We start from the raw sequence: 14,575 nt of genomic DNA, 5'->3' as shown, positions 1-14,575 counted from the left end.
ATTATATGCATTTACGTGTATTATAAAATCACCTAACTGCAAGCTAGAGAATCCTTAATATGTAATAGTGAGAATACTAATGTCTTTCCTCGAGCGTTTACAGTATTTAAACCTTAAAATTTAATTTCGTGAAGTCCGTTGTAAGAAGCTGTGATAAAAGTTTGAGATAATAGAATAGGAAAACTCTAATTAGGCTACAAAACAATGACACGTATAAAGCATCTCCTTGTGTGAAAGAAATGAAAACGGATAAGAAAAAGGAAAGAAAGACCCCTTTTTTGTGTGTGTGCTTGTGTTTCACATTGAGTAACAAAAGTGTAATAATTGAGAAGACTGTAATCCACAATAGGGAACTTCTCCATAAGTGAAAATGGTATCCTTTTTCTGCGTAAGATTCAGCAGTTTTTGTGGCTTACAATTTGAATGCCACAGTTTTAATAACAAATGGAAATTTACATTTGTTATTGTTACTATATTTTGCATATCAGTCAGCTTTTGGATAGATAATGCTTTTTTTGAGAGGAGTAATATATGTTATTGTTATAATAAGTTGTAATAAGACAGTAATTTGTGAATGAAGGATTGTAATTACAAGAAAGACTTCAGAGATATTGTATTTTCTCACTTAAGTGTTGGGAGATATGCTACATTAATTTCTGTAATTCCAAAATTGTGCCATCTGTTTATTGACACAAGAACGGGGAGACATTTTTCCTGCTAGGAACTTTTACTGTGTCCCTAGGTACTAAGTAGTGCTGTGGTTCCTTGTTTTATTTTTCACATCTTAAAAAGGGAGAAAACGATGAAGTTGTATGAGATCTTTAATTAAGGTATTTGCCGGCAAGCCAGCTCTTAACTGAAAACTGTTATATATGTTGTCATACGGTTCATAAGACATTATCCTTTGAGTTAATCCTGCTTGACAGTTCCAGTTGTACCTTGGACCATCTTATGTATATTTTTATTTAAATGTTTGACCACATGATTTCAGTAACTTATTTGGAAATATGTTTGATTTTTTTTTTCCCCTCTCCCTAGCGGGGAAGGGGAGGAGGTGGGGAAATATATATTTTGCTTTCTGGGATCCTGCCATTAGGTTAAGTAGTATATATATACGTTTTATATATATATATATATATACACACACACACACACACACATATATATAACGTATATATAACATATATATATATAACGTAATTTAGTGACTCTAGTTACATGGTAGCCAGTAAGATTCTGTGATAATAGAGACAGTAGCCCTTAGACTACCCTTAGGCCAGAGGGTTTTTAAGACAAATTTAAACGTATTTATAGATCTTAAAACTGACGTGACTTTTTTTCTTGACTATATGTAGCTTGTTGCTTCATCATAATTAAAAGTATAATAGTTACAATTAAGTTTCAATAGTTATAATTAAGAAGTGCATTTATCTTTTCTGGTACTGCTATGAATCCAGCCCTACAGTGGACTCTACTCTTGAGTAAGTTTTCATCCCCAAGTGAAAAGTTGATCTCTTGGCCTTGGAGGGAGGAGGAAAAAAAATCCTGTCACTGCTCAGTTTCCTGTAGCTACTGCCATAGCATCTAGGTTGTAGTACAAGTCACGGGAAGTATCTTTTTCTCCTGCTTCCCTTTCTTAGTCCCAGCTGGAGAACTGTGGAAAACGGAAGGCAGGATGTAGTCAAGGATGTTTGGTTTTTATGCATCCTGATTTTCATGCACTGTTAAATAGAATTATGCTTTCACTTTTCATGTTAGGAGAAGTTAAATGAAAACAAAATTAAGCTTTTGAATCCATGAAATTTCATTATGTTAACTCTGCTTCTTTTAAAATCTTATTGGTCCCATGACTCTCAATGAAAACAACTTCATATAACAAAATCAAACTGTAATATATTTCCTCAGTTGACCGAAATGATTTAGTAATAGATGATTTGGCTATTGTAATAGTGTATATCCTGGAAGTTTCTCAGAATACCTTCTTAGTTTCAACTTTTGTTGACAGATCTTTCTGAAAAGATCCATGTACAGTGTTTTAAAATCTCCTCAGGATAGACATTCTGAGTAAGGATTCTTATGTGGTGTAGATGAATTGTATCTTCTACATATACAAAGTGGCTGGGCTCAGAAATTCCTTTTTAAATTTTCTTCTCTTTGTTTTTGAGACAGGGTCTTGCTCTATCGCACAGGCTGGAGTGCAGTTGGGTAATCACTGCTCGCTGCAGCCTCTACCCTCCTGGCACAATCCATCTGCCCACCTTAGCCTCCAGAGTACCTGGGACTAGAGGTGCCTGCCTCCATGCCCAGCTGATTTTTAAAAATTTTTTGCAGAAACAAGGTTTTACCATGTTGCCCAGGCTGGTCTTGATCTCCTGGGCTTAAACAATCTGCCCACCTTGGCCCCACAAGGTGCTGGGATTACAGGTGTGAGCCACCGTGCCCCGCCAGTTCTTTTTATGTTGTTGCAAATGTTCCTCTCTCCTTTTATTGTGCTACTGAGGACATTCTTTCCTCATTTGCTTAATTTTTTCCCCCATAATTCTTCAAGAATCTTCGCTTTTCTCTGTTTGGGCTACCATTATGGGAGAGTTCTTGGTTAGTAACTAGGGTTAATTATTCATTCATTCTACAAATATTTGTTGAGTACCTATTAAGTTCAAGATAAAGTTCTGAAATTAACAAGGCTGCATGTCTCAAAGGGCATGCCATAGAAATATTAATCCTATGAGATGTGTCGCAAAAAAAAAAAAAAAAAAGGGTTCAGTGACCAAGTAAGTTATGGAAATTAGCATAGTCTGTTTCGTTGGAGATTTGCAGTATGCCTTAATATGTTAAAGATGATGAGAAGTCCATTTCCCCAACTTTTTTCACCATGAGACTGTTTTCTTTCTTTTTTAAAGAGACTTATTTTCTACTGCTTGTTAACTTAATTTTGTGAATTACAAGGTACATATTTTGGAAAATAGAATTAAGTATAGAACCTGTCCTTATCAAATAGAGGGAGAGAAGGTGGATATATGATTCTATACTCTTAAAAATAAGGTTATAAATGGTTTCAAAGAGGTCTAGATGTGCCATAGGTGTTGAGAGGATGGGAAGGTTACCTCTAGAAGAAAGAAAGGATTAGAAGGTGGCATTTGAATTACCTACAGAGGATAAATTAGATTTGAGTTTGTGGAACTGGATGGAGGGACTTTTCAGTAAAGCAGACAATAAAAGCTAAGACATAAAGGGAGGGTTGTAGGCCCTGGAGATAAGGGGAACATTCATTTTGGCTGGAGTATATATAGCACACATAAAGAGGAGGAGTGGCATGTAAGGTAAATCGGGGTTTAATTTTGGAGGTCCTAAATGCCAGGATTAAAAATTCATTTTTCTTTCTTTCTGTAAATATAGGTTCCTTGATAATAGTGCTTGAGGTCAGGTAATTTGGCTATGATAGCAATGGCTGTTTGACTTCCAAATTAGAGTATGAATATTGAAGAACACCTTTTCCCACATTTATTTGTCTCTTAATTTTTCAAACTAAATTACAAAAGCTAGTTAGAGTTGTTGAAAATGATGTCTCTTGTTCAATTAGCTAGCCAGGTATATACTAACGAACATGAGATACACAAGTAAGGAGCACCCCATTACTGTCAAGGTGCTGAAATGCTATTTATTTTAACCATATTAGTTGTTAAGTGTTTATAGACCTTGGCTACCAATTGTAGTATCATGGATATGATAGAATGTATTCATTCTGCAAACATTGAATGAATCTGTAGGCCAGACATTCCAGGTACTAGAGTTAAAAGATGTTGAGTTAAGCATCTGGTTGAGGAAGACAGACATGTTAATACATTAATACAGCGCAGTGGGAGTATAGAATCTTTTCCAGGGATTATTAGGAAAGGTTTCATTTAGTAATGGCATATAGAAATTGGATGTTGATGGATGAGTAGAGATTTTTCAAACAGGAGAAGGGCATTCCAAGGCAGAGACACAAGATGGCTCCAGTTTGTTGTAAGGTGAGGCAGTTGAGAAGAGTTAGGATGTGTATGTGCATATTTTAAGAATAGGGAGTGGTGGCAAGGCATTGAGACCATAGGAGTTCGAGGGCAGTTTTTTTGTTTTTTTGCTTTTTTTTTTTTTTTTTTTAGGCTGGAGTACATTGGCGTGATCTCAGCTCACTGTAACCTCTGCCTCTGGTTTCAAGCGATTCTCCTGCCTCAGCCTCCTGGGTAGCTGGGATTATAGGTGCCTGCCACCATGCCCGGCTAATTTTTTTATTTTTAGTAGAGATGGGCTTTCGCTGTGTTGGCCAGGCTGGTCTCGAACTCCTGACCTCATGATCGACCTGCCTCGGCCTCCCAAAGTGCTGGGATTACAAGCGTGAGCCACCGTGCCTGGCCAGTTTTTTTGTTTTTTGAGACAGGGTTTTGCTCTGTCACCCAGGCTGGAGTGCAGTAGTGTAATCACAGCTCACTGCAGCGTCGACCTCCTAGGCAAAAGCGATCCTCCCACCTCAGCCTCCTGAGTAGCTGGGACTACAGGCATGTGCCACCATGCTTGGCTAATTTTTTATTTTTTGTAGGGACGGGGTCTCATTGTATTGCCCAGGCTAGTCTCGAACTCCAGGACACAAGTGGTCCTCCCACCTAGGGCCTCCCAAGGTGCTGGGATTATAGGCATGAGCCACTGGGCCCAGCCTGGGGGAAGTTCTAAGAAGGCTTTTTATAGCTCATGCAAGAGGGCTGACCTTACTTTTTTTGGGTAAGGGTCAGGGAGACAGACAATTTTAACGTTAGTGTGAAGAATCGCCTTCTATGGGGGAAGAAATTGTTAGCTGGGAAAATAGGGATCGTGGGCAACCTGACATAGTTCTTGTCATTTGGTAAGTGTTCCAGAATTATCTGTTGACTGATTAATCTGGTCAGATGAAAGTCTAACCTAATTCAATGGCAACAGAGAAGAAATTTGAAAAGAATTTTGGAGGAAGAATTAAAAGAATTTGATTACTGAGGAGTTAAAATTCCAAATTTGTAAACTTTGAAAAGTAGGTGGTTGGTGATTCATTAACTGTGACAGAGAAAATTAGAAGGACCCTTGCAGGGGGAAGAAATAATATATTCATTAAGTATATATATATGTGTGTATATATATACGTATATATATACACGTATATATACATATATACTTAATGTATATATACTTATGTATATATGTATATATACTTAATATATATACATATATGTATATATACTTAATATATGTATATATATACGTATATATATACACACACACACACACACACGTATTTACACTTTGAGTTTTTAGCAAGACATCCTGGTAAAGAAGTCCACAAGGCAAATGGAAATATGAATTAGTAACTCAGAAAGAGATCACAGTTAGACATAGCAGTTTAGGAAGTATCACTTTATGTGGGTGGTAATTTAGCCAGGAGGTGGAAGACATCTCTCAGCTCTGCCTCTTACTAGTTGTGTGATCTTGGCAAGTTACCCAACCTCTTTGTACCTCAGTTTTCTCATCTGTAAAATGGGGGAAATAATGGTATCTACTTCAGAAGGTTTTTTTGATGACTAAATTGAGTTGAGAAATTTAAATTGCTTAGAAGCATACTATTAAGAGAGTAGTATCCATTTTAAAAAATTAGGTGTCGGCCACTTTCAATTTAAGTGGATTGAGATGAGAACTAGATTAGAGATCTATCAGGGAGGGAACACTTCAGCCTTCTCAGTCTCAGTTGACTCAGAGTAAATGATCCAAGAAGTAGGAGATTATAGTAGGAGAGGATTACAAAAAGGGGCTGTGGAAGGTTGTATTTTTCAGGATGGTCACAAGATCTGCCATCCTACATTGTGATGTTTATGCCCCTCCCATAGGAAGTAGGGTCTATGTTCACTTCTTGAATCTGTACAGGCCTATGACTATAGAAGTGATGCTATGTAGTGATTTGCAAGGTTAGGTAACCTCTTGGACTCTAGCAGCCATGCCAAGAGAAAGCCCATGCAGCCCTTTGAAAGAACCAAGGCCCTTTGCCCTTTGGCTCTGGCTGAACTCCCAGCTAACAGTAAACACCAACTTGCCATCTTGGAAGACTATCTTCTAGCCAAGTTGAGCAGCCCCAGCTTATTTCATGTGGAGCAGAGACCAGGTTTCCCTGCTGAGCCCTCCTCCAATCAGATTTGTGAACAGTATGATTATTGTTATTTTAGGCCACTAACTATTTGAGTGGTTGTTAGGCAGCAATAGATCACTGTAACAGAGGCCGATCAATTTCTTACCTGCACCAAGATCTAATAGCCTTCTGCTGGTCTTAGTGGAGACAGTGGTAGAGGTAGAGGTTGATGCTTAAGAGTAATAGAGTTCCATTTAAGTATTTTATGCTTTGGAGTTCTCCAGTCCAAGCAACTTGGAAGTGAACTTTTGGAATAAGCAAGTCATTAAATTGAGGACAGTATTATAGACTGCACATGTGTGTAATTAATCTAAAATACTGAGTCCCTGGTGTTCCCAGGAAATGAGATAGTTGAGGTGTGTGTGTGCCCACATGTGTGAGAGAGATTTGAAAGAGTGATTGATTGCCTTGTTCTCTTAAAAGTGGATTGCAATTTCATGTAACACCGTGCAAATAAACATAACCTACAAATTAAAAGTTCTAGTTGAGTGATAAATAATTTAAAAGTTTGATTGTCAATAGTTTATGTATGTATATATTTTTAAAACTTAGCAAACTTTTCTGATGTTACTTCCTTGAAGCCGAAATTTGAAAATGAGAAAATATAGTTATTTACATATCTTTGCTTATTCAAGATATAATAAACGAAAGAAGCAAATGATTCCTTCACTTGTTTAATTTCATTTCCAAGGTGTCTATTAAATGCCTGTAAGAATATTTAACGTGTATATTTGGCAGTACACTTAATTTGATTTGAAATGCTAATGGCAGATTTTATTAAATATTTAAAGTAATTTCACAGTCTGTAAATGTTAAAGGCACTATAATAGAGTGGGAAAAATATCTGGGTTAGAATACTGGTTTAGTACCTTGATAAGACTTAAATTTCATTTCCTCAGTTTCTTTATTTATAAAAATGAGATGAAAGAGCTGGGCTGTGATGATATTTAAAGAACATTCTTGCATTACGAATTTTAAATCTAATTATATGATTCTGCTGAGACTAGTGTAACAGGAATTGTAACATTTGTTACCTCTCCCTTTTGGACGTAGACATAATATATATAACTTTACTGTTCGAAATGAGATATATTCTATCCTGGAAAAATATTTTGCTTAAGAGAATCTAAAATATTTTGTAAGATTCTAAACTACCATCGTTTAAATAGTCTTCAAAACAATTTTGATAACATGATTAATTGGCTAATTTCATAGTTTAAAGGGCTTCAAGATTGAATGTTAACATTGACTAATTTTAAAAAGTAAAATTATTTATTTTGTAGTGTTTGTGCAAGTAGTTTTCAAAATACTTTTTCAAAGTTTGCTTTAGTTATATTAGTGTCTTAATGAGCTTTATTTTTCTACCTTTTCATACTACCTTTGAAATCCATTTTGCTAGCCTGAGACAAAATATTTTGTCGTGCTTTTTTAAAAACTCGGTATTCAATAAATATAACTTATTTATTAATATACAGAAAACACGTAAAGAATCTCACTGAAAAATCAAAGAAAATGGGGTTAGAAAGTAGAGGCCGAATATTATAAAATTCTTTTGGTTCTTTGTAGTGCCAGAATTGTATTAGGCTCATATTTGGTTTCTGTTAGAATCTTCGATTGATAGTACCATGTAATGCCTCTTCTTTATTTCTGGGTTGTGGGGTGGTGGTCCTGCCTTTTTGGTTTTGGATGTATGGATCAAGAGCATGACTTTCAAGACCCTCTGCAGGGGTTTCAGCCATGGCCCCAACTAGCTAGTGTTTTGGTATGCTCAGCATTGTTCTGTTGACTACAGCTGGAAAGCAAGAGAAATGTATGACACAGCGTCCCCTTGCTTTCAATTTAAGTATGGAGAAAAGAGTGAAACTTATGAAAATGATTCTAAATCAATAAATGACAAAATGACAATTAGTAATGTTCTGTGTTGGGATTTGAATTTTTAAGCTTCATAGGGGTTTAAGAGTGGAGAAATTAATGGAGACCATGTAAGGAAGGAACCCTTCAAAGAATAAACGGGAATAGAGCCAGGCTTCGAGTAATGGTATAGCAGTGTTTGAATTGTTGGAGGAGAAAGGGCATACTTGGTGGGGTGAGTTACCTGGCCACAGGTTAGGAAGCAGGAGTAGCATGGGCTTGAAAAGAAGACTGGAATAGTCTGACGGAAGTGTGGCTGTTTGTTTTGAGGTACAGAGAAATTTGGGTAGGTGGTACAAGATAAGAACCCTAAAGGGTAGATTTAAGAGTGTGAACTTGGCTGCATGTGGTGACTCACACCTGTAATCCGAGCAGTTCCAGAGACTGAGGCGGGCAGATCACTTGAGGCCAGCAGTTAGAGACCAGCCTGGCCAACATGGCAAAACCCCATCTCTACTAAAAATATAAAAATTAGCCGGATGTGATGGCGCACACTTGTATTACCAGCTACTCAGGAGGCTGAGACATGAGACTTGCTTGAACCCAGGAGGCGGAGCCGAGATTGTACCACTGCATTGCAGACTGGGTGACAGAGTGAGACTGTATCTCAAAAAAAAAAAAAAAAAAGAAAAGCGTGTGTGAATTTGATAGTGTAGTAGGAATTATATAGGGAAGTTTCTCACTAAAAGGAGGTAGTGTTTTAATGATTTGTTAGACAGTGGTATCCATAATAAATTTAAGGAAAATACATGATAGGCAGTACTTTTGAACCGATGGGTTAGTTGGTTTAACAAGATACAGAAATATCTCTCTGAAACGATCTGAGACTTACTTTATTTTTTTTACCTAGGCTGGGGGAAATATCCTAGTTTCTTTGAGTTTTTGGGTGGTTCCAACACATTGTATTGGATCTGCTTTTGGGAATGGAGATACAAGAAAATATAAAAATTGAATTTGTGTCAAGGAAGCAACATTATTTAATTAGGGATTTATGTTCCTGTCCAAGGGATTGACATCCAAGAGATTTTTCAGTAGCAATGACCACAAATACCATTAAGTTCTGGGATACATGTTCATAACGTACAGGTTTGTTACGTAGGTATACACATGCCACGGTGGTTTGCTGCACCCATCAACCCCTCATTTACATTAGGTATTTCTCTTAATGCTGTCCCTCCCCTAGTCCATTACCCTCTGACAGGCCCTGGTGTGTGATGTTCCCCTCCCTGTGTCCATGTATTCTCATTTTTCAGCTTCCACTTATGAGTGAGAACATGCAGTGTTTGGTTTTCTGTTCCTGTGTGAGTTTGCTGAGAATGATGGTTTCCAGTTTCATCCATGTCTCTGCAGTGGATATGAACTCATCCTTTTTTATGGCTGCATAGCATTCCATGGTATATATGTGCCACATTTTCTTTATCCAGTCTGTCATTGATGGGCATTTGGGTTGGTTCCAAATCTTTGCTATTATGAATAGTGCTGCAGTAAACGTACGTGTGCATGTGTCTTTATAGTAGAATGATTTGTAATCTTTTGGGTATATACCCAGTAATGGGATTGCTGGGTCAAATGGTATTTCTGATTCTAGATCCTTGAGGAATCGCCACACTGTCTCCCACAATGACAAACATCATATTTTAATGTTACAATTGGTAACATTTGTAAAGCATATAAAATCAGTTTAATGGAGCAATATAACAACCAATTATGTAAAGCTAAATTTCATATGATAGTATCTTAGTGCATAGTTCTAGATTTTTGTTTTGGCTTGGTAATTTTTGCTTTTGATTACTATAGCAAAACAGTGAAGCTAAACCTTTATCAGCCTTATAAAATTCTGAAGGATTTAAAAATTTTTTTACAGGTATTTGTATTACAGGGAATTGTTTGAGAAGTCTTTTGGGAGGACTTGGTCATTTGGAGGTCTTAGGATTTGTTAATTTGGCTTTTTGTCACTGTAAGCGCCTTTGCAGCAAGATAAAGTATTAGAAAGCAAGGCATTAGGATTTATTTGCTTATATAAGCAGAATTTTTAAATTTTTATTTATTTATTTATTTTTTATTTTTTGCTTTTTTGGAACTTCCATCCCTTGGGGATCAATTGCTGACTTCTCGTAAACCCTTGTGATAATTTGTCTCTGAGGATAAAATGTGTACTTTGCTTCCAGGACACTGACCTCTTATTTTCTTCCACCTACACTGGTGCCTCTTGCTTTCTTTTGTTGGATTGTTTTCCTCCTCTTATCTCCAAATCTTGGCATGCCTTTCTTCCTCCTAGATCTCAACCAGTCCTTAAGTAACCATCTACATGTTGATGATTCAAATTTTGTGAAGCTCCAGCTTCTTCCATGTAGTAAAAATTTGTTTTTCCATGTATGTGCTCTATATTTCTCTTACATATCTAATAGGCATCTACACTTTAACATATGTGGAACAAAACTCTTGTTTCACTGCTCCCTCATCCATCTCCTTCCCTGATCTTCCCATCTCAGTAATTAGCACCACCATTCACAAAGTTGTCCTGGCTGCAAACCTCTACCTCAATGAGTAATCTTTTATTCCTTTTTTTTCTTTCTCCACATATCCAGTCTATCAGCAACTTATATGAATGCATGCCTTAAAACGTCATGAACCTATTTCTCAGCACCTCATCCACTGCCACTTTCATCTGAGTCACTGCCATCTCTTGAATGGACTACTAAGGTGTTGCAGGTTGGGTCTTTTGGGAAGCAGACTTTGAGACAGTTTAGTATGCAGAATATTTATTAGGAAGTAACCTTGGATGAACATTTATGAGGGGCAGAGCAAGGATACAAGATTGAGCATGTGGAGAAGTAGAGTTACAGTTTTCGTCCAGTGGCAGTGTTGATGGCTTCTGTGGGGGGGTCTGAAACTAAAATGACCTGTCAGAGTTGTCCTGCTTTGGACCAAAGTGGTCTGGCCCTTATACTCCCATCTTAATCAGTCATTGGGTATGGATCACATTGGGAAAGACATGACATTGGGTGAAGTGTCTCTTTGCATCTGATGAGGTCCCTGAAAATCTGCCCATGAAGGCTTTTTGTTGACAGCACTATTAGCAGTTAGAGCAAGTCCCTTGTTGAAGGGCAATCTGGATGGCACATTATTGTGTTCACCACAGACAACCCTTGTTCCACTATTAGACTTTACTTCTTCATATACATTTGGGGAGCAGCTCTTCTGACATTCTGGTTGGGTCTCATCCTGGAGGAAAATTAGAAGAAGAAGGCTAGTGAGATGAACTGTGGCCCCCACTGCTATAGCTGGTCTCGGAGTTGCAACTGATATTCACTGTCTCTCACCTCTACTATCGATTGTAACTCTGCCTTACCTTCAACTGGTACCTCTAATGTTCTTGGTATCTTAACTGGTTATAATACCCTTTTTAGGCCAGGGTTGTAACACTTGTCCGTACATTTTCAGAATTGGTTGAGGGGGTGTTAAGAGATCCCTGAGAGGATCATCTGTGTGCCAAACATACTGCTCTCTGCCCCCATTGTGTATTAGCAGCCCTGCCTCATCCTGATCATTATGGTTGATTGCCCTAGCCAAAGATGATCACTCCTCTTCTTATTCCCTAGATATAAAGAGACAATATGACCAGGCAGTACTTGTAGTTATAGTTTAATGACACTCTTACTATGTTCGTAGGCTAAAGTGTTCCTTCTTTGGGGACCAAGACTATTCCGGAAGAACCTAGAGTTACAGGGATCCCAAGCACAAACTGGGAGTCATGATAAGTGAACCCACTTTCTGCTTTTACCTCTTGTTGCCAGACTCATGTGTTTTTCCTATGGGAGTCACAGCATCATATAAAGCCTTTTAATTCAGAATATATACTGCATCTTGGAGAATAGTGCTTCCTTTTTTTTTTTTTTTGCTTTTGGAGACGGAGTCTTGCTCAGTCGCCCAGGCTGGAGTACAATGGTGTGATCTTGGCTCACTGCAACTTCTCCCTCCTGGGTTGAAGCAATTCTCCTACCTCAGCTTCCCGAGTAGCTAGGACTACAGGTGCCCACCACCAACCCAGCTAATTTTTTGTATTTTAGTAGAGACAGGGTTTCACTGTATTGCGCAGGCTGGTCTCGAACTCCTGAGCTCCGGCCTGAGCCACCACACCCGATCAGTGCATCATTTTAATAGAGTATGCCCTCTGAACTGGTGCTTCAGCTGTGCCTTCATCAGGCTGTTCCAGTGCTCTGTTAGTCTGCCTACCTCTGGTTGGTGTGGTTTATGATATGACCAGTGAATCCCATGGTTACCTCCTTTGCTGTAAACTGGGTGCCTGGGTCCTTTGGTGTGATATGGTATGTGGAGTCCTGTGCCAGAGGAACAAACACTGCCTCTGAGGAAAGGCAAATCCAACTCAAATGTTTCTCCTTCTATCAAAGTAAAATATTCTTTTTTCTAGGGTAGAAAGGGCCCAGTGTAGTCAACTTGCCAACCATGTGATTAGTCTTGAATGGGGCTATTTTAGGGGCTTAGAGTTGGTCTCTGTCACTGTTAGGCTAGATATTTGGTTTCACAGTAGCTGGATCAGCCTTGGTAAGTAGGACCTCTTGCAGTTGGGGCCATGTTGTCTGTACTGTGTCTGCTTTGTTCATGTGCTCAGAGTGCTAATGCCAAGCAAAGTCATTTTTTCTGCTTGGTTGCTTAGTTCCTCTTTCATGGTATATGTTCTCTGGTGCTAACATGTTATACAAAGAACTTCATACTTTGCATCCAGTTTCATGTATCTGTCTGTCTTAGTCAGCTCAGGCTTCCATAACAAAATTCCATAGACTGGATGGCTTCAACAACAGAAATTTATTTCTCAGTGTTCTGGGGGCTGAGAAGTCCAAGATCAAAGTGCCAGCAAGGTAGTTATCATGCTGAGGCCTCTTCTCTTAGCTTGTAGGCACCACCGTCTCACTTTGTGCTCACGAATCTCTTCTTTGTGCAGAGAGAGATTTCTTTTTCCTGAAGAACATTAATCCCATAATGAGTGCCTGTACTTTGTGACCTCATCTAACACTGATTACCTCCCCAAAGGTCCCATCCCCAAATACCATCACATTGGGAGTTAAGTCTTCAACCTATGAATTTTGGGAGGACAGTTCTTTCATTGTATAGTCCATATGCCTCTCTACTCCAGACTTTCTTGTCCTTGGTCTTCCAATCTTAACTTACTTCTCTGATAGCTAGGCCCTTTGCCATTTCCTGTGTAAGGTGGCATCTCATGGTAGTTTTGATTTGCATTTCCCTAAATATTAGTAATGTTGGGCATTTTTTTTTTTTTTGGGACAGATTCACTCACTCTGTTACCCAGGCTGGAGTGCAGTAGAGTGATCTGGGCTCACTGCAACTTCTGCCTCGCGAGTTCAAGTGATTCTCCTGTCTCAGACTCCCAAAGAGCTGGGACTACAGGCACTCGCCACCACACCGAGCTAATTTTTGTGTGTTTAGTAGAGACAGGGCTTTGCCGTGTTTGCCATCCTGGCCTCGAACTCCTGACCTCAAGAGATCTGCCTGCCTCTGCCTCCCAAAGTGCTGGGATTACAGGTGTGAGCCACTGCGCCCAGCCAGTGTTGGGCATCTTTTCATGTGCTTATTGGCCATTTATATATCTTTGGAGAAACATCTGTTCAGTCCTTAGCCCATTTTTGAATTGGATTACTTGTTTTTATTAAATTTTAGGAGTTCTTTCTAGTCCAGAATTTAAAATTTTTCATTAAGTCTGATTGGTCTATTTTTTTCTTTTGTTGCCTGTGCTTTGGTATCATATTCAAGAAATCATTGCCAAATCCAGTATCTAGAAGCTTTACCCTGTATTTTCTTCTAAGGGTTTTATAGTTTTAGGTATTACAAGTAAGTCTTTGAGACGTTTTTAGTTAATTTTTGTTTGGTGTTAGGTAAGGATGCTTTTGCATTTGAATACCCAGTTTTCCCAGCATTATTTGCTGAAAAGACTGTCCTTTCTGTTTTGAATGGTCTTGGCACCCTTGTCAAAAATTGTTTGACCAAATATGTGAGGGTTTTTTTTCTAGGCTTTCTATTCTGTTCACTTGTTCTGTATGTCTGTCTTTATGCCAGTACCATATACTGTCTTGATCAGTGTAGCTTTGTAGTAAGTTTTGAAATTAGAAGGTGTGAGTCCTGCTGCTCTGTTCTTTTTCAAGATTGTTTTGTGCTCTTCGGGGTTTGTCTATTTTTGAATAAAACAAAGTCATTGGGATATTCACAAGGATTGAGTTGAATCTGTAGATCACTTTGGGTAGTATTGACGTTGTAACAATATTAAGTCTTCCAGTTTGTAAACATAGGATGTGTTTCCATTTATTTGTGACTTCTTTGATTTCTTTCGAAGTATTATAGTTTGCACTGTACAGGTCTTTAGCCTCCTTTGTTAATTCTTATTTTATTCCTAAATACTTTGTTCTTTTTGGTGCTGTTGTAAATGGAATTGTTTTTATAATTTCCTTT

The 14,575-nt window shown here is 38.2% G+C and overlaps 1 protein-coding gene across 2 annotated transcripts in view; it reads left to right on the top strand.

Moving 5' to 3' along the window:
* Positions 1-14,575, top strand: part of EXOC5 (exocyst complex component 5) — a 64,212-nt gene that overhangs the window by 1,041 nt on the left and 48,596 nt on the right. The window lies entirely within an intron of this gene.

The sequence above is a fragment of the Pan paniscus genome, chromosome 15 (assembly GCF_029289425.2).
Source record: "Pan paniscus chromosome 15, NHGRI_mPanPan1-v2.0_pri, whole genome shotgun sequence".
Classification (NCBI taxonomy): Eukaryota; Metazoa; Chordata; class Mammalia; order Primates; family Hominidae; genus Pan; species Pan paniscus.
The sequence above is the reverse complement of the archived record's forward strand: the minus strand, read 5'-3'. Positions and strand labels throughout refer to the sequence as shown.